At 38.7% G+C, this 18,722-nt stretch overlaps 1 pseudogene; it reads right to left on the bottom strand.

Annotated features, from left to right (window-relative positions):
• LOC114183219 (KRR1 small subunit processome component-like) lies at positions 1-17,425 on the bottom strand (annotated as a pseudogene).
• Between the last annotated feature and the right edge of the window lie 1,297 nt (positions 17,426-18,722).

Genomic DNA, 18,722 nt, shown 5'->3' with positions numbered 1-18,722 from the left:
TTACACCAAAACTGATCCCATAATATATGTCTCCGTATCTATATTCTCCTCAGCTCTATGTTTTCCAAACTTCTCGGTTTTTTGCTGCAAACACCCATTTTTTAATATAAGTGAGAATCTATTTAAGGAAAAAATAAAACTTATAATTTAATTCTAAACAGAAAAAAAAAAAAAAATAGAGGAGAAGTGTGTTACCTGTAAGGACTTTGCAATGTCAGTTACGTCATCCTTGATGTCAATTGATTTTTCCACAGAATTTATAGGCTCCTAAATAAAGGAACATTTATAAATAAGAAAAAAAAAATACATGGATTGAGTTGAACGAAAGTGTAACCCAAAGACAATAAAATAGTTGTGCATAAAAAAGAAAATTGCAAATGAAATGTTGGTATTAACCTTGGGAGGCATACATGTCTGATCTCGTTTTCTTTTGTTTTCAGCAGTTTTTTCAGCCTGTTTTTCCTGTTTTCTCTTGTTACTTAAGAAGTATTCTCCTGTTTCTAATTGTATATCCATCTGAAATGTCACATAAATTACAAAAACATCTTAAAATTTAATCATAGCATTTAATCAAACCATGTATACATATGAGATAAGTTATCTCACCTTGCTGGGTTATTGTGGCGGAGGGAATGGAGTGTATGGTTTCTTTGGTTTGGAATTAACCTTCTTTTGCTTAACGTTTTTTCTAAACGAAGATATAAAAAGACAATCAAACTAAAGTTGATACTGGGATGAAAAAATTAAGAATATATATTATTTTTTTTACTCTCATGTGACTTAACGTAAATTATTAAAAAAAATAGTGATATATTAATCAATAGTCCACACTAAATTATATTATTAAAAAGTAAATAATAAAAATCATAATATTGTTTTCCTATAGATTATGAAATCAAATAAGAATCAAAACATATTTCTTGAATTTTGGAAGAAACCTATCCCAGTTCTCATCGGCAAGGTCGGGCTTCTTTTCAAGTTCTCTCTTCATCATAAGAATATGACCTAGAGTAAAAAATAAACAAGATATTTATATTTTCAATATCAACGTGATCAAATTCATATCGATTAACCTTGATGTTGAATACAGGATGCATTTGATTCAGCATGCATTCTTCAACAATCCTTCTAATTTGTTTCAAACCTTTAAATGAACCCATAGCAGCAACTCTTAAACATCATCCCATGTTATCTGACATTCTAAACACAAGTATCAAGCAAACAGAAAATAAACGATGTTAGTCCAAAGTAATATAGAATAAGCAGTTACGGAAAAAAAAAAAATGAAAAGAAAACCTGGGATTCTTCACAAATTAGACAACGGATAGAACCTGGAGTTCTTTTACCAACAAATGGCATGTTGTTTCTTGTTGACCAAACTGACTGCTTTTACATAGGAACAAGTATGCTGAAATAAAATAGGTGTGGTGTCACATTTCTGCTTTTGCAAGATTTCATTTGAAGTATCTAGAAGCTGCTTTATCTAGAAAGTACAGAAACTATTTTAGTCTATAGCATTCTTCATAGATTGATCAAATGCAGAAAAATCAATTAAAGAGCTTTAATTTTTATCTTCAGATGTATGTATCTTTGTTTGCATATACCTATAAAATATAATATCAATACTTTCTATCTGGGCCAGACCCTATAGCAACTGTACCAGTAACTGTAAGAATAGCCACTCCACCTCAGCATCTCCTGAAGAATCAGTAGTTATTTTTGCAAAGCTAATGGCCATGATAGCTGAAATAGCGGTACCTGGCAGGAACTACTCATCCTGTTGCTGGAAACAAAACTGATATTCACGCACACCATAAAAATTTCATTCATTAAGATCATTAAGATTCTTCTTTTGAAAATTGATATATGTTGGTGTTCTGGTAAAAAGGGGAACCCGAGGTTCACACTGGTCGCCACTCGGCCTCTTTGTCAGAAACTCGATAATATCTCTCTTTCTCTCTTTTTTTCTCTCCCCAAAAAAATGTCTGTCCCCTCTTTAGGGTATGGTGTCTGCTTTATATCGATCCTTCCTCGTCTTCCATTCGGTTAGTGTGGTGGTGGCATGCTGTTGGGAATGCCGAAACGTATGGGAACGTGGTCATGTACCCCCTATCAAGAGGGAAAGTGGAGCGGTTTTGAAAATATCCCTTATACGTCGGTCGTAGATCACCCAGTACACAAGTCCACTTGAAATCGCGCTAGTATGTGGATCGGTTCAAGATCGGCCCATAAATAGCTTGCTCATGTACCGGTCCAGATTGCATATAGACCCAGCTCACAGATTGGTCGTCTGCTGGCTCAACATCAAAGTCGGTATCAAATCAGTCCGAGACAGGATGACCGTGTGACCAATCTGGCCCAGATCAACACAATGAATGGCATTAGCTAGGTCAGGCGAAAACTGGTCGCCAGGGCGTACACTAACCCTCCGACCTCGAGCACCTTTTTAGACAATGGAGCGAAGAGGTCGTTCAGACTTCCTGGCGCGTGTCTGGAGTAGCGTGCGGTGCGTGGCTAATGGGCTTGTGCCACGTGGGGCCGACCTTCTGACTGGATTTCCTTTGTATTGGACCCAAAGTCCTAGCAACCTAGGAGCTCGACAATTAGCCGACCTCACCCCTTCCGAGAGGGAATATTGCCTCAGGTTGGGGGAACTAGGGGTGACTTTTGATACTAAACAACTGATTCTCTTGGAGTTCCAGCCAGTCAACCTCAAACTTCAGATTGGTAAATGCATAATATTTAGACTTTCAAGGAAATTACTTTTGATATATTCTAACCTTGTGTTTATTTTTGTAGAGGCGCGAATGGGGATGACCAAGCAAGACCTGACTCGTCGTTTGAGGTGTATGAAGGCTATCTACCATGATCCTCCCACTCCGGAGGTAGTGCTTTCCGATGAAGAGGAGACCTTGTCTAGACCGAGTTTTAAAGCGGCGGCGTCTAGTGGGGATTTCACGGACTCCAAGTGAGGATGCAGTCACAGCTTCTGTTAAGTTAGAGCATACGATGTCTTCCAAGGGAACAATGCCTGTTGAAGGTTCAAGCAACGTTTGTCACAGCTTCTGAGACTCGAATTTTAATAACACTTTCGAGGGGGATTTGCAAGGTTTGTTGAACCAGGAAACTTCCTCCCTTCAAGAAGATGCTCACGCATTTCTTCACAAGGCTGGTGTATCGATAACTACTCTTTGCGGCAAGATGAACCGCTTAAGTGTGGTCGATGATCAGCAAGGAGATGTCTCTTATTCGGTCTGATTTGACATTGGCAAAGGAGGAGGTAACTCGACTTGTGGTTGAGGTGGAGAGGCTTCAAGCGTTTAAGCAGAAGTTGGAGGAAAGCGGCAAGCAGGTGGCTGACTTGGAAGCGACTATACGTCAGATGGAAGAGGAAGTTGCTGAGAAGGAGCGATCTTGGAGAGCTTTGGAGGAGAGGCTTGCAAACGAGGCCACTTCTACTTATGGTCTTGGTTTTGAGGCTGCTTTGGAGCAGGTGCAACTCTTGTGCCCCTCTGCTGATGTGTTTGGTGCTGATGTTGGCAAAGTCGTCATTGATGGGCAGATAGTTGAGGACTGACGTCCTGTGGCTTCTTATTTTGTGTGTGATTTCCTTGTTTTGCGAATATCTTCAAGGGACTTGTATCTATTTTGGTGTTACTTGAACCTTTGGGCATCTTTGTGGAAGTGCACTTTTGCTTCCTTCGTAGCACTTTGAACTTTATGAATTATGTGAAATTGTGTTTACCGTTGTACCGCCTCGTGAAGTAATTCGATCTTTATTGGTGACTTATGCGAGATTTTTCAAGCTCGGCGGATGTTGCAGGTGTCCTGGGGTAGGTATCACCGATGATGTAACCCTCAACCGAGGACCTTATGAGTTGATGACCTTCCGAGTTGATGCAGGGAGGTTTCACTTAGCCCTCATTCTGATCTGCCTAACCCTCAGCCGAGGACCTTCTGAGGTGAGGTGGGAGGTTCACGTAACCCTCCGCCAAACATTCTGATTTGATTTGCTTAACCCTCAATCGAGGGCCTTCCGAGTTGATGACCTTCCACATTGATGTAGGGAGGTTTCACTTGGCCCTCATTCTGATCTGCCTAACCCTCAGCCTAGGGCCTTCTAAGGTGAGGTGGGAGGTTCACGTAACCTTCAGCCGAACATTCTGATTTGATTTGCTTAACCCTCAATCGAGGGCCTTCCGAGTTGATGCAGGAGGTTTCACTTGGCCCTCATTCTGATCTGCCTAACCCTCAGCTGAGGACCTTCTGAGGTGAGGTGGGAGGTTCACGTAACCCTCAACCGAACATTCTGATTTCATTTGCTTAACCCTCAGTTGAGGGCCTTCCGGGGTGGCACCTGGGTTGAGGACCTGATTTGAGGGGGGGTTTCGTCGAGTCACGGGTTTTTCCTGACCTTTAGCCGAGCTAAAGGGTTTGTTGATTGCGAGTTTTTCCCGACCTTTAGCCAAGCTAAAGGGTTTGTTCATTGCGGGTTTTTCCCGACCTTTAGCCGAGCAAAAGGGTTTGTCGATTGCGGGTTTTTCCCGACCTTTAGCCATGCTAAAGGATTTGTCGATTGCGGGTTTTGCCCGACCTTTAGCCGTGATAAAGGATTTGTCGATTGCGGGTTTTTTCCCGACCTTTAGCCGTGCTAAAAGATTTGTCGATTGCGGGTTTTGCCCGACCTTTAGCCGTACTAAAGGATTTGTCGATTGCGGGTTTTTTTCCGACCTTTAGCCGGGCTAAAGGATTTGTCGATTGCGGGTTTTTCCCGACCTTTAGCCGTGCTAAAGGATTTGTCGATTCCGGGTTTTTCCCCGACCTTTAGCCGGGCTAAAGGATTTGTCGATTGCGGGTTTTTCCCGACCTTTAGCCGTGCTAAAGGATTTTTCGATTGCGGGTTTTGCCCGACCTTTAGCCGTGCTAAAGGATTTGTCGATTGATACTTCTAGTAGGAACAAAAAAGATCATATTGGCATTTATCTGACCTCGTTAAAAAACCCTTATGTTGCTGTAAGAAAAAAAAAGTGTCGGGTTATTACATAATATTCAGAAAATCAACTGAAATAGAAATGAAGTACTGTTGTGTTGCAAGTGCGAGGAATCGCTGTTCTGTCTAGGGTTTCTAGCTTGTAGGCACCCCGTCCTAGTGTTTGCTTTATCCTGAAGGGCCTTGTCCATTTCGGGGAGAGCTTGTTTTCCAGTTGCAAGGGATGGGCTCTCCGTAGGACGAGGTCACCTTCTGTGAAGGCGCGTGGTTTGACCTTGGTCTTGTAACGACCTTCCACTTTTCTCTTTATGGCCTCACTGCTAACCTTGGCCCTTTCTCGAGCTTCTTCCAGTGTGTTTAGATTTGCACGGAGTCCCTCCTTGGAGGAAACGGTAGTAAAGTATTAGATTCTCCACGTCGGTTGCAGGATCTCTATGGGGAGTATTGCGTCTGTGCCATAACTAGGCCGAACAGAGTTTCTTGAGTTGATGATTGATGCGTTGTATGGTATGACAACAAGATTCCAGGTAATTCGTCTGCCCAATCTCCTTTTGCCGACGATATCTTTCTTTGGATTGCCCTTAGTATGATCTTGTTGGCCGTTTCTGCCTGTCCGTTTGTCTGGGGATGTTGTATTAAAGTGGAACTTGTTCAGCCATGATGGTAGCAGAGAATGGGCGTCCTTGGTCTTCCACATTGATTGGACGACGTCCAAGGTTACGCTCCTCTCGGTCTTGTGACCGGCGTAAGAAATCCCCATTGACACGTCTTAAGTTTCCTTGCTCTCGGAGTGTGTCTTATATCCTTTGGCTTACCTCTTCTGCTTCTCTACGTGCTGCAACATGTTCCTCTCGAGCTTCATTTGCTCGATTGTGGGCCTCGTCTGCCTTTTGGCGTATTTGCTCGTTTTCACATCATAATTCTATGATCTGTCGTAACAACTCGACGACAGTAGGCTCAGTAGACTCAGTGTTTGCGTGATTTTGCTGTTGTTCCTCCATCTTCAGAGGTTTTTCGTAAATGAACTTCTTTTAGGGTCTGGGAATCAGTTTTACCAGAGCCCCACGGTGGGCACCAATCTGTTCTGGTAAAAAGGGGAACTCGAGGTGCACACTGATCGCCACTCGGCCTCTTTGCCAAAAACTCGATAATATCTCTCTTTCTCTCTTTTTTTCTCTCCCAAAAAAAAATGTTTGTCCCCTCTTTAGGGTATGGTGTCTGCTTTATATCGATCCTTCCTCGTCCTCCATTCGGTTAGTGTGGTGGTGGCATGCTGTTGGGAATGCCAAAACGTATGGGAACGTGGTCATGTACCCCCTATCAAGAGGGAAAGTGGAGCGGTTTTGAAAATATCCCTTATAAGTCGGTCGTAGATCACCCAGTACACAAGTCCACTTGAAATCGCGCTAGTATGTGGATCGGTTCAAGATCGGCCCATAAATAGCTTGCTCATGTACCGGTCCAGATTGCATATAGACCCAGCTCACAGATTGGTCGTCTGCTGGCTTAACATCAAAGTCGGGACAGAGATGTGCATTCCATCCCTACCCCTAATTGAAAAAGTTGGATATTTTCTGTACCCATACCCAGTCAATGCGGAGATTCCCGTCAAAATAGGGATGGATTCGGACAATACCCACGGGACAAGTCTATTTGTCATCCCTAATTAAGAGAAAACAGATCAAAGATAACAACACCTCTGACCCTCCATATAACAACCTCCCTACATTAAATTAATAAAAACACACAATAGGGAGAACATATCTCCATGTAGGTTACAAATAAGCAGTAGATTCAGCTAGACCCAGACCAAAACAAACAATTCATCATCAACTTACCCTAGATTGCTTGTTCCGTCATTGTCAGTCCATATAACAGAAGCACAATGATAAATGAAGTCGAGCTTGTACCCTGCATAGGAAATATACTTAAATGAGTCAACTCAAAAAGCATGACACGATTAGAGTCCCTAGTCTGGAAAACAATTCAATTAGTATGTTTAAGACTCTGCAAATGAGAGACCGAGCATTATAGGTCCATTATAAGGCCTGGTTGAACCTTCATTCTTCAACACACTACTAACGCTAAAATCAAAGAAAGCAGCCTGATTAATGTTGGTATTACCTATAGGTTGATTCATATAAGACTTATCAGAAGCCCTCACTTTAACTATACATAACATCGTTTGAATTGTATTAGGTCGGAGAAATTTTAATCAACATAAGCATACTTTTCCATGTTTTTCAGTTGATTCAAAATTTCTTTCTTTCCAAGATTCATCACCACAGCAGTTCTTAAACTTGCAAATCATATCGAGTGTCGGAAATGTTCAAGGAAAGATGTACGAGAACTACTACACGTGTATACGTTGTCTACATGTTAGTCTATTGCAAGTACAAAATCACAAAAACATTGGATATGATGGACATTCTGGAGCCAGGTAATGTTCCATCTCCAACGTTTATGCCAACCTTTGCTTCTTGGATGCATGTTCTGGGTCTGCATTTATATTTTCTTCATATTTCCGCTTCCCAGACTTCTCTGTTTTTTTTTTTCTGCAGATCGCCCTTTTTTTATACAAGTGAGAACAAACATGGTTTCAAATGCACCCAATTTTTAATAAGCACATCAAACATAGTATTCTCCAATTTTTAATTGTATATCAATCTGATATGTCACTAAATTACAAAAGACGCCTTAGAATTTATTTCATTAATTAACAAGCAAAATACCAGAAGAATAGTGTGTCAAAAACTTGGATATATATACAGACAAAAGGTGAGCATATCAATTCCCAAAGATAATGCTAGAGATAGAATCATATTTACAATGTCTATTAACTTCGTTGAAACAAGCACAAATAAGGTAGAAGATGCTTCCTCATAATATCAGCCACAGATAAAATATTAGGTTCTCAGCTTTAACAATTTAATAACAATTAGGAGAAAATAGATTAAGCACAAAGCCAAAAATAGCATGTGGATCAGTAGGGTCCTACTAAGGTAAATGAGTTCTTGAGAACCATTAAAATGTAAGTAGTCTCACCTTGTGGGCTGTTGTTTGCTGGGCTGTTGTTTCTTCCATTCACATTTTTTCCTAGATAAAGGTATGAAGAGTCAACGAAGGAAATTATCAACTAAAAATTATCAAATAAGTTACATACTTCTTCAATTTTGGGAGGAATCTATCCCAGTTTTCATGGGCAAGATCTGGATTTTTTTCAAGTTCTCTCTTCATCATGAGAATCTGACCAAGTGGAGAGAAGAGATAAGATATTTTCTTCTATACAGGAAATCTATATCTTAAAAATTAGCTTAAAATACATATCAATTAACCTTAATGTTGAATACATGATGCACTTTTGTTGGGAAAGCAAGATAAAGGCTCTGTTAAAGACATAACCAATCTCCTAAGAAATAGCAAGAGAGAGAAAATGGAATTGGATATTTTGATCTCCTTTATTCATTCAACCAAAACGTTTATATAACAAACCCTCAACAAAAAACAAGCACCCAAACCCCTTTAACAAAAGGACAAAAGATTATTTCTAACAAAACAAATTCAGAATTCCATTCTAATGGACATATAGTCCCCAATCGTTCGACCTTTTCGACACTCTCTTAGGCCTAAAATCAGCTACCCTTTTCTCATTTTCGTGGGCTTGGGGTGAAACTTAAACCTCTTCATCAGGCCCAATTGTTGGAGGCACAACAATATTGCCCTCATTGAAAAGGACCTTGTCCTCAAGGTCAAATAATTGTTTTAGGAACTCATAACCTGCCAATTGAACACTTCTCAAGCTTTAGGAAAAAACCGTGGAGGTTCAAAATCTCAAAAACCAAACGCAAATCCCCTAAATGAGTCTCCAGATCAGGACTGAATACCAAGATGTCAGCAAAGAAAACGATGACCTTTTTTCGCAATAAGGGCTTGAAAATTTCATTCATGGTAGCCTGAAAGGTAGAAGGTGCATTACAAAGGCCAAACGACATGACCTTGTATTCAAAATGCCCTGAATGGGTACGAAAAGTTGTCTTGAACTCATCAGCAGGTTGGAGGCGTATTTGATGGAAACCAGAAGCAAGATCCAATTTAGAGAAATATCTAGCAGTACCCAACTCATCCAAAAGCTCTTCAATTGTGGGGAGTGGAAAACGATCTTTAACTATAATTGTGTTTAAAGTGCGATAATCTATACACATCCGCGATCCTCCATCTTTCTTTTTCAACAATAACACTGGAGAGGAGAAAGGACTCGTACTAGGTTGGATCCACCCATTAGCAAGGAGTTTCTCCACTTGCCGTTCAATCTACAATTTCTGGACATAAGGGTAGCGGTAGGGTTTTACGTTCACTGGTGCCATTGTAGAGAGAAGTGGAATAGAATGGTCAAATGGGCATTGAGGAGGGAGTGAGGTTGGTTCAGTGAAAAGGTGAGAACTCACGAAGCAGAATTTGGATCCTCTCATCATCATGCTCCAATTGCACGTGAGGTTGGGCCAACTCTAATGGCTTTACTTGTAAAGAATATAATTGAGTCGCTCCTCCCGTTTGGACCAACTGTTGTAATTGGGTCAATGATAAAGAAATCTTATCATTTTCCATAGTACCCTTAAGCTCTACAAGCTTATTGTGATGTATAAATTTCATCGTTAACTTTTGATAATCCATTAACACAGGCCCAAGTTGCTTCAACCATTGGGCTCCCAAAACAATATCAGACCCACCCATGTTAAGAACAAACAGATCCAAAACAAAATGATGTCCTTGAATGACAATTTGAACCCCTTGGCAAACCTTCGAACAAGGAAACTCTTCCCCGCTTCCAACTAAGACCTTCAATGACGACGTTGGACCCTATATTAAGCCCAAATAGGTGGCAACCTTTGTTTGAATGAAATTGTGTGTACTGCCTCCATCTACTAAGACACTAACAAACTTCTTATTGATGTGGCCCAAAACTCAAATTGTGTCTGTCACCCCCAAGCCTGATAAGGCATTAAGGCTGAGTTGGGCCTCATGGGTCAAGTCCACCCTACTTGGATCCCTAACACTAGGATTAGGGTTGGGTGGGACCAAGCTGGAATAAAGGAGTCCAACAGAAGCATCCTCACCAGGTTCATCATCTTCAGCAACAAGAAGGAGAAAACGAGTTCGACAACAATGATTCCTTGAGTATCGTTGGTCACAATTAAAACAAAGACCTTATTCTCTTTTCTCAACCATCTCTGCTTCTGTTAATTGCTTAAAACGAGTACGCGGTGGTGGTGCCGACAATAAGGGTGGCAATGATTGTGACGAAGCTGTGGTGGAAGGAGTAGGGTTTTGGATTGAAGGGGGCTGATGATTTGACGATGGTCGAGGCGCCATGGTAGACGACCATTGAGAAAGGGCGGTGGCAAGCCTTCCACACGGTTAGCCAAGGATTCAAACTCATGAAGATAAGTACTAACATCAGACGTCTGAGAGAGCTTGAACAACTTACCCTTATGATCGTCATACACAGTGGGAGCAAAACGAGTTTCTAAGGCAGGCACGAACTGGTCCCACGAGATTAATTGGTTATTCTCGTACATCCATTGATACCATGCCAAGGCAAGGCCATCAAGATAAAAAGAGGCGACCGTGATGCGTTCCTCCATTGGAGTTAGGTGATACTCAAAGAACTGTGTGATTTTAAAGAGCCACCCATGGGGGTCATGCCCTTCGAAACGAGGAATATCGAGCTGGAGTCGATAACGTTGAACCGTGACCATGGGATTTCGCGGGCCAGGGCTTGGTGGTGGAGATGAAGAACGATTTTCCAGGGTTGTAAGGCGCACACAAACCTCTTTCAAACGATGTAATACCTCATCGAAACGATCCGGTGGATTGTTTGCTCTGGAACAGAGTCCTTCAGCCATGAATGGATCTCTCAATGAAAGCACAAAAAATGTTGGGAAAACAAGATAAAGGCTCTGTTAAAGGCAGAACCAACCTCTTAAGAAATAACAAGAGAGAGAAAATGGAATTGGATATTCTGATCTCCTTCATTCATTCAACCAAAACGTTAATATAACAAACCCTCAACAGAAAACAAGCACCCAAACCCCTTTAGCAAAAGGACAAAAGATTATTTCTAACAAAACAAATTCAAAATTCCATTCTAATGGACATAGAGTCCCCAATCGTTCGGCCTTTTCGACACTCTCTTAGGCCTAGAATCAACTACCCTTTTCTCATTTTCGTGGGCTTGGGTTGAAACTTGAACCTCGTCATCAGGCCCAATTGTTGGAGGCACAACAACTTTCTTATCCACCATCCATTTTTCGATCACCCTTCTGATCTATTTCAACCCTTTAAAAGGACCCATAGCAGCAACTATGCATAATTGTGGAATTGCAAGAAAAATAGATAGAAATTCGCAGACTCATACCATAATATAAGTAATTTCACATTCTAAACAAAAAAAAAATTACATGGTGAAGAAGGTAGCATTTTGTTACTATTCCAAGAGCCTGCAAAAGAAATATTACAGTTGGAAAAAAATGAGTTACAAAGTTGAAGCATCTATTGATAGTAGTATGCAGTATATTATGCATTAAAATAATAGGGTATACCCTAGATCCAATTGACGACTATGTATCTGATTCGAACAAATACTCCCCCATTAAAAAAGATCATGTGTCAAAAAGCAACTAGCAGACATTTAACAGAATTTCCAGTATGCACTCCAGGTAAAGATGCCCTTAAGAGGTATATTAAATTAGGGGTTACAAAAATAACTCTCATGTGTTCATTTTTAGCCAAGACACATTAAAGTATAACCCACGCACCTCACCCAAAGAAATGTTACTGCATATACCCAGACTCCATGCAGCCTCAAGGCAATCCATTATGATAACCACCCTAGATCATTTTCACAGCTTCAGGCTAGAACAGATAGAGTATTTTTTATTTTCTGTTTAAGCTTAGAACTAACTACATTGACAAAGAAGATCAAACAAGAACACCAAAACATAAACACATCCTACAAAACAAGCCAGGCAATCTTCAATAAAGTGTCTAGTTGCAATGTTGATGTTTATACAAGAAGATCTAACATGTATGAATTTAAGATAAGTTAGTCCTGCTTAATTTTTATGCCAAAACAGCTTTCTATCAGCTTAAGATTATTTCTGCAGCAACTTGAACAACAAATAAGTTAAATCCAAAAACAAACCAACAAAACCTGTACCATTGATATAATTTAAAGAAGCCATTTAAAAAAAAATGTATAGTTTTCTTTGAACAGTATCACGAAAAATAACGAGAAACTTCAACCACCAATCAACTAGATACTGCGGTACGATTTATAAATTATAAGGAAAAAGTCTTTTTTTTCTTTTTTTGGTTGCTATCCCTTTCCCACTACCTTGTGAACATGGAAAGTAACACCCCATCACAGTAACACTCGTTGCTGCAAAAATCACATCTTAACAAACTTAATAAATAACATACCTTTAATGTGACACCATTAGGACCCAAAAGATGGCGGAGCCTAATAATAAATCGCCTCTGTAGTTAAAATAGAGAAATTACATGAGACTCAATCCAAACACAGCACTGATATTGAATATTCAACTATAATCAATAAACATTCACAAAAAACACCAGAAATTACCTTATTGGGAACCATGCGATATATGTTGATGATATTACATTGCATATCATCTTCCAGTATTGTTAAGGCCTGAAAACAACAAAGAAGCATTAACATAAGTGACATTTAAAAAAAAAGAAGAGAAACACATGCATATATATATATATATATATATATATATATTTATATATACCTGAGGAGCAGGAACATTCCTTGCAAGAGGCTTAATGAGATCCCTGGATTTTATGATGATATAGGGATCTCTAGTATTTCTCGTGGTTAAAACAGTCATGGAACCCTCGTCCTGTAACAAGTTCAAGTTGAAGAACTAGGATTTGAACTTGAAAGAAAAGATGAGGAAAGGGGTTTGTACCAGATTGAGTACGCCATGGATGCCACATTGTTTAAGGGCCGATTTGACATCGGGCATGTTAACGCTCAATGTATGAATAACACTCTGATAAAACGAAGAGATTGCATGCTTTATTAAATCATAGAATGATGGCTTTATAAGCCTTATAGACGTGACTCTTAAACAGAATAAAAACAGAATAACAATGAAACAGAAACGTAAAAACTGCATGACGACAATCTAGGCGAGAGCTTAGCAACTAAACAGACCCACTCAGTCCTATATAATAGGATTGTTTATTCACACGTTTAAATAACTAACAATCCCTCCCTTAAGCTTTAGCTTATTTCATTGATTGCAAGTACTCCAAGCATACGTCTAAGTTTTTCAAATTGGTCAAGCTTCAAAGCTTTTGTCATAATGTCAGTCACCTGCTCATTTGTATTGCAGTACTTCAGTGTGATAATTTGATCGTTGACTAAATCTCTGAGAAAGTGGAACCTTACTGCAATATGTTTATTCCTACCATGAACACAAGATTCTTAGACAGTTGTATGGTAGAACTATTGTCACAGAAGATCTTTGTAGCTTCATTTCCTTCTACTCCAAGATGGTCTAGGATTCGTTTGAGCCAAATACATTGACATGCACAATATGCTGCAGCAATATATTCAGCCTCGGTGGTAGATAGGCTTACCACATGCTGTTTTTTTTAGGCCCAAGATACAACTGCAGTTCCAATCATGAATACTGATCCAGTAGTACTTCTCCTATCATCCAAATCCCCTGCATAGTTGTTGTCACTATAGGCTACGAAACTCATCTTCCTTCCCTTTTGATAGAAGAGACCGTGTTCAACAATGCCTTTTAAATATCTGAGAAGCCATTTTGTTGCTGCCCAATGAGACTCCTTAGGATTGGCCATGTATCTACTAATTAAATTGACTCCAAACATCAAATCTGGTTGTGTGACTGTCAAGTACATGAGACTGTCAATTGCTTGTTTAAACTTTGTAATATCTACCGGAATTCCTCCATCATCCTTGGATAAAATGGTTCTCGGTACCGTACGAATATTTCGTGAACAAGGTGTGCTCATTGGGGCAACGTGCGAATATTTCTTTTGAAAAGTATGCTTCAATTTTACTATACCAAGCTCGTGGGGCTTGTTTGAGCCCATATAGCTCCTTCCTCAGCTTGTAAACTTGTCTTTCTCTGCCTTTCTTGATAAAGCCAATAGGTTGGTGAACATAAACTTCTTCTTGAATTTCACCATGCAAGAAAGCACTCTTCACGTCAAGCTGAAATACTTCCCATTCATTCTGAGCGGCCATAGCTAACAACACTCTCACCGTATCAAGTCTAGCAACATGAGCAAAGACTTCAATGTAATTGATTCCATATTTCTGAGCATACCCTTTTGCCACTAATCGGGCCTTGTATTTTTCTACTTGTCCTCTTTCATTGAGTTTTGTTTTAAAAACCCATTTCACACCTATGAGTACCACACCTTCAGGTGGATCAACAAGATCCCATGTGTTGTTTTTTTCAATTGCTTTCATCTTAGTATCCATGGCCTCCTTCCATTTCTGGCTCGTGCAAGCTTCCTTAAAGGTTTGAGGATCCTCAGAATCAGTTGTCAGCATTGCGAGCAAGATATCCTCTTTTGCAAACAGATTTGTTTCATAATCTGTCATCCATACGCGTGGTCTCCGAATCCGTGTTTCTCTCCCTCCAATTACCTCCCTCCCTTCAACTGGAGGATCAATAGATGCAGAAGCCGAAGTTGATTCAAGCGGAGGTGTAGAATCAGCGTCGTCACTCCCTTCTTCGTCTTGGCCCTCCACATCAAGAGGGGAAGGTGTATTCTCTATTGTATCCTTGTGCCAACTCCAGCCTTTGTCTTCTTCAAATACCACGTCCCAACTTACAATTACCTTCTTTGAAATGGGATCAAAAAGTTTGTAAGCTTTCGTTTCATCACTCACACCCAAGAGAACACATGGGTGACTCTTGTCATCTAATTTGTTTCTTCTTTGATCTGGAATATGAACGTGTGCGATACATCCAAATGTTCGGAAGTAATCAACATGAGGTTTTCTTCCACTCCACACCTCTTCTGGAGTTCCATGATCTATTGCAGTAGTAGGACTTCGATTTTTAACATGAACACACCATCTTACTGCCTCAGGCCAAAAAGACTTTGGAACTTGCTTTTCATGAAGCACGACTCGTACTGCATTCATGATGGTGCGATTCTTGCGCTCTGCAACTCTGTTCTATTGAGGGGTGTAGGCAGTTGTCAATTGCCTAGAGATACCTTGATGAGTGCAAAAATCTGGAATTCCTTGGATGTGAACTCCCCTCCTCTATCGATTCTCAAACAAACAAGATGAGCCCAGCTTCCTTTTCAACACAGGCTTTGAAGCTCTTGAATGTATTGAAGGTTTCAAATTTTTCATGCAAAAAATAAACCCATGTTTTACGTGAATAATCATCAACAAAGCTTAGTATGTACCTTTTGCGGTGTTCGAAGCGGGTGAGATGGGACCGCATATATCAACATGAACTAACTGTAATTTAGTTGATGCGCACCAAGAACTTAACTTTGGTATGACATCATGGTGTTGTTTACCAACAAGACATGTAGTGCACACAATAGTATAAATTTTCAGTGAGGGTAGCCTGATCACCATTTGCTTCTGTGCAAGTGTATTAAGTCCTTTGAAATTGAGATGTCCAAACCGTCTATGCCACAATTGCGTTTCTTGTTCTGACGTATCTTTCACTTGGAAACACTAAGAATGTTGAGGACACATTGAAGCTGATAAATAAAACATTCAGTTTCCTCGCATGGTAGTGTGAATGATCAATCCCCTGTCTGGATGATATATTTTGCATGCACCATGTTGGATCAAAATGGTAAGCCCTTTTTCGTGAAGTTGTCCAAGACTTAATAAATTGGTCTTGAGTTCTAGAACGTAATAAACATATGAAATAATGTGATTAATATTATTAATCTGAACCCGAATGCTTCCTTTAGCAGCCACCTTAAGTGTAGTATCATTACCAAGCTTGACAGTTTTATGAAGTCCTTCTTCATCTATTTTTGTGAACCAAAGCTTATTTCCCGTCATATGATTACTACAGCCAGAATCCAGAAACCAATCCTCCATCTGAACAGGATGTGTCACCTCTTCATATGCTACCAACAAAATCTCATTTTCGTCTTCAATTGTCGCTTCAGTGTAATGAGCATGTTTTTCAACTCCAGGGCATTCATATTGAAAATGGCCAAGCTTATGGCATTGAAAACATTCAATTAATGCCTTATTGAAAGGCTGTTTGCCACAACCTCGCCCACGCCCACGGTTTCCGCGACCATGACCACGACCCGCTCTATCATCGTGCATAACTTTCAAAACTTGTTCCTCTGGTTGAGAACTCTGCATTCGTTGTTCATGAATGAGCAGACTGTCGTGGAGTTCATCAAGACTCAACGTATTCAAGTCATTAGACTCCTCGATAGAGCACACTACATAGTTGAAATTTGTGGTTAAAGATCTAAGTATCTTGCTCACCACGATGCTGGAATCCATTACTTCACCATTAGATTTCATTTTGTTTACCACGCCAAGGTAGCTATCAACCTTCTCGCCATCCTTCATCGGCAATAGTTCAAACTCACGTCGAAGAGCTTGAAGTTGAGCACGTTTGACCCTCGTTGATCCCTGATATTTCTGTTGCATGGATCTCCAAATTGCTTGTGACGTGCTTTTGTCCAATATTGTTTCAAGAATTTCTCGATCAATAGCTTGGAACAAGAAGTTCTTCACTTTCAGATCCTTTAATTGTGCATCAGCTATACTCTTCCTCTGCACCTCCGTGGACGTTGCACCAACCGTTGGAATTCCATCTTCCACGAGCTGCCATAGTTCTTTGCTGCGTAGAAAATTTTCCATAGTCATGGACCAGAAATCATAGTGCCCATCAAACCTTGGAATGGCTGGTTGAACAAATTTATCTGAGGTAGTCATGGCTTTACACTCACAGTTGATGCTCTCTTCAGTCTCCTTGGATCAGGCCCCTTGCGGAGCTCTGATACCAATTGTTAACGCTCAATGTATGAATAACACTCTGATAAAATGAAGAGATTGCATGCTTTATTAAATCATAGAATGATGGCTTTATAAGCCTTACAGACGTGACTCTCAAACATAATAAAAACAGAATAACAATGAAACAGAAATGTAAAAACTGCATGACGACAATCTAGGCGAGAGCTTAGCAACTAAACAGACCCACTCAGTCCTATAAAATAGGACTGTTTATTCACACGTTTCAATAACTAACAAAGGCCATACTTCTTGGATGTATTTTTCAAGGTAACGAGGGTAGAGTGTGGAGAAGTGCTGACTTTTTGCATACCACATTTGTTCCACAAAGGATCGAATTTCACAATTTTACAATTTTATAATTTTATAATTTTATAATTTTACAATTTTACAATTTTATAAATTTATAAATTTATAAATTTATAAATTTATAATTTTATAATTTTATGATTTTATGATTTTATGATTTTGTGATTTTTTAATTTTGTAATTTTGTAATTTTATAATTTTATAATTTTATAATTTTATAATTTTATAATTGTTATTACTGTTTAGTTTCTTCAATGAAATGTTTTATAAATACAGGTAATTAAATCTTATAATCTCTTACAGTGGTTAATAATTGAATGAGTGAAAGATTATTTTATGTTCATCAATTTATAATTTATTTTTCCTATTGTTTCATGTAATTTGTTTTATAGTCTTTATTTTTGAAATCTTTTTATAGGATATTTGAATAGAAAATTTTAGAAAGAGCATTTATTTTTATGAAAAGTTTAAAATGTTTTATAATAAAAGGTTGTTTGTATAAGAAATCTAAAAAGAATTATAATTTCTTTAAATATTTAAATTATTCAAAATAGGCAATTTTAAATTCAACCTACATACTTTCATTCTTTTATTCAATAAGCCTAAAACTTGGAAGAATTACCATATAGACTTCTTCTTCTAATTGTCCATGCAAGAAAACATTTTTCACACCAAACTATTGCAATTCCCAACCAAAATAAATTGTCGATGAGAAAATGATTCTAACTTCACTTATATTTGTCAGAGGAGCAAATATTTCTTCATAATCAACATCATAAATTTGAGTAAATTCTTTAGTAACTAATCTTATTTTGTAACGTTATAATGTGTCATTATCACATTTCTATGTAATATTCTAATGTACAAAATCACATCAAATAAGAAATAAATTAAAATGAACTTTTCTTTTTATAAAATTGCTCAGATAAAAATACATCTTCAATTTAATTCTCAAACTATACACTTATTTTGTGTTTCCCTTTAAGATGAAAAATTGGTTAGAATTTCAATTCGATACTTAGAAAGTCAAATTTATGAACAAATTGGGGACTGCCTTCTATGAATCAACGAAAGTTGTCCCTATCTTAAATTAATTGAAAACAAAGAATAATTTTCTAAATTGATTTAAATATTAAAAGTATATGTTGATAATTTTCTATAATTTTTAGTTACAAAATGAGAAGGCTCAGATAGATCAGCTGAACAAAATAAGCACATTTCTTTCCATAAAAATCATTTTTTCTTATTTAAAAAAGAGTATTCCAAATTATAAAATTATAGTCAATATATAAGTTATTTGACCTGAGCAGCTTTATTTTATAAAAAGGGATTAAT

This window comes from Vigna unguiculata, chromosome 5 (assembly GCF_037176805.1).
Source record: "Vigna unguiculata cultivar grain cowpea cultivar isolate G323 ecotype 2 chromosome 5, ASM3717680v1, whole genome shotgun sequence".
NCBI lineage: Eukaryota > Viridiplantae > Streptophyta > Magnoliopsida > Fabales > Fabaceae > Vigna > Vigna unguiculata.
This window is presented reverse-complemented; position numbering and strand designations above follow the sequence as displayed.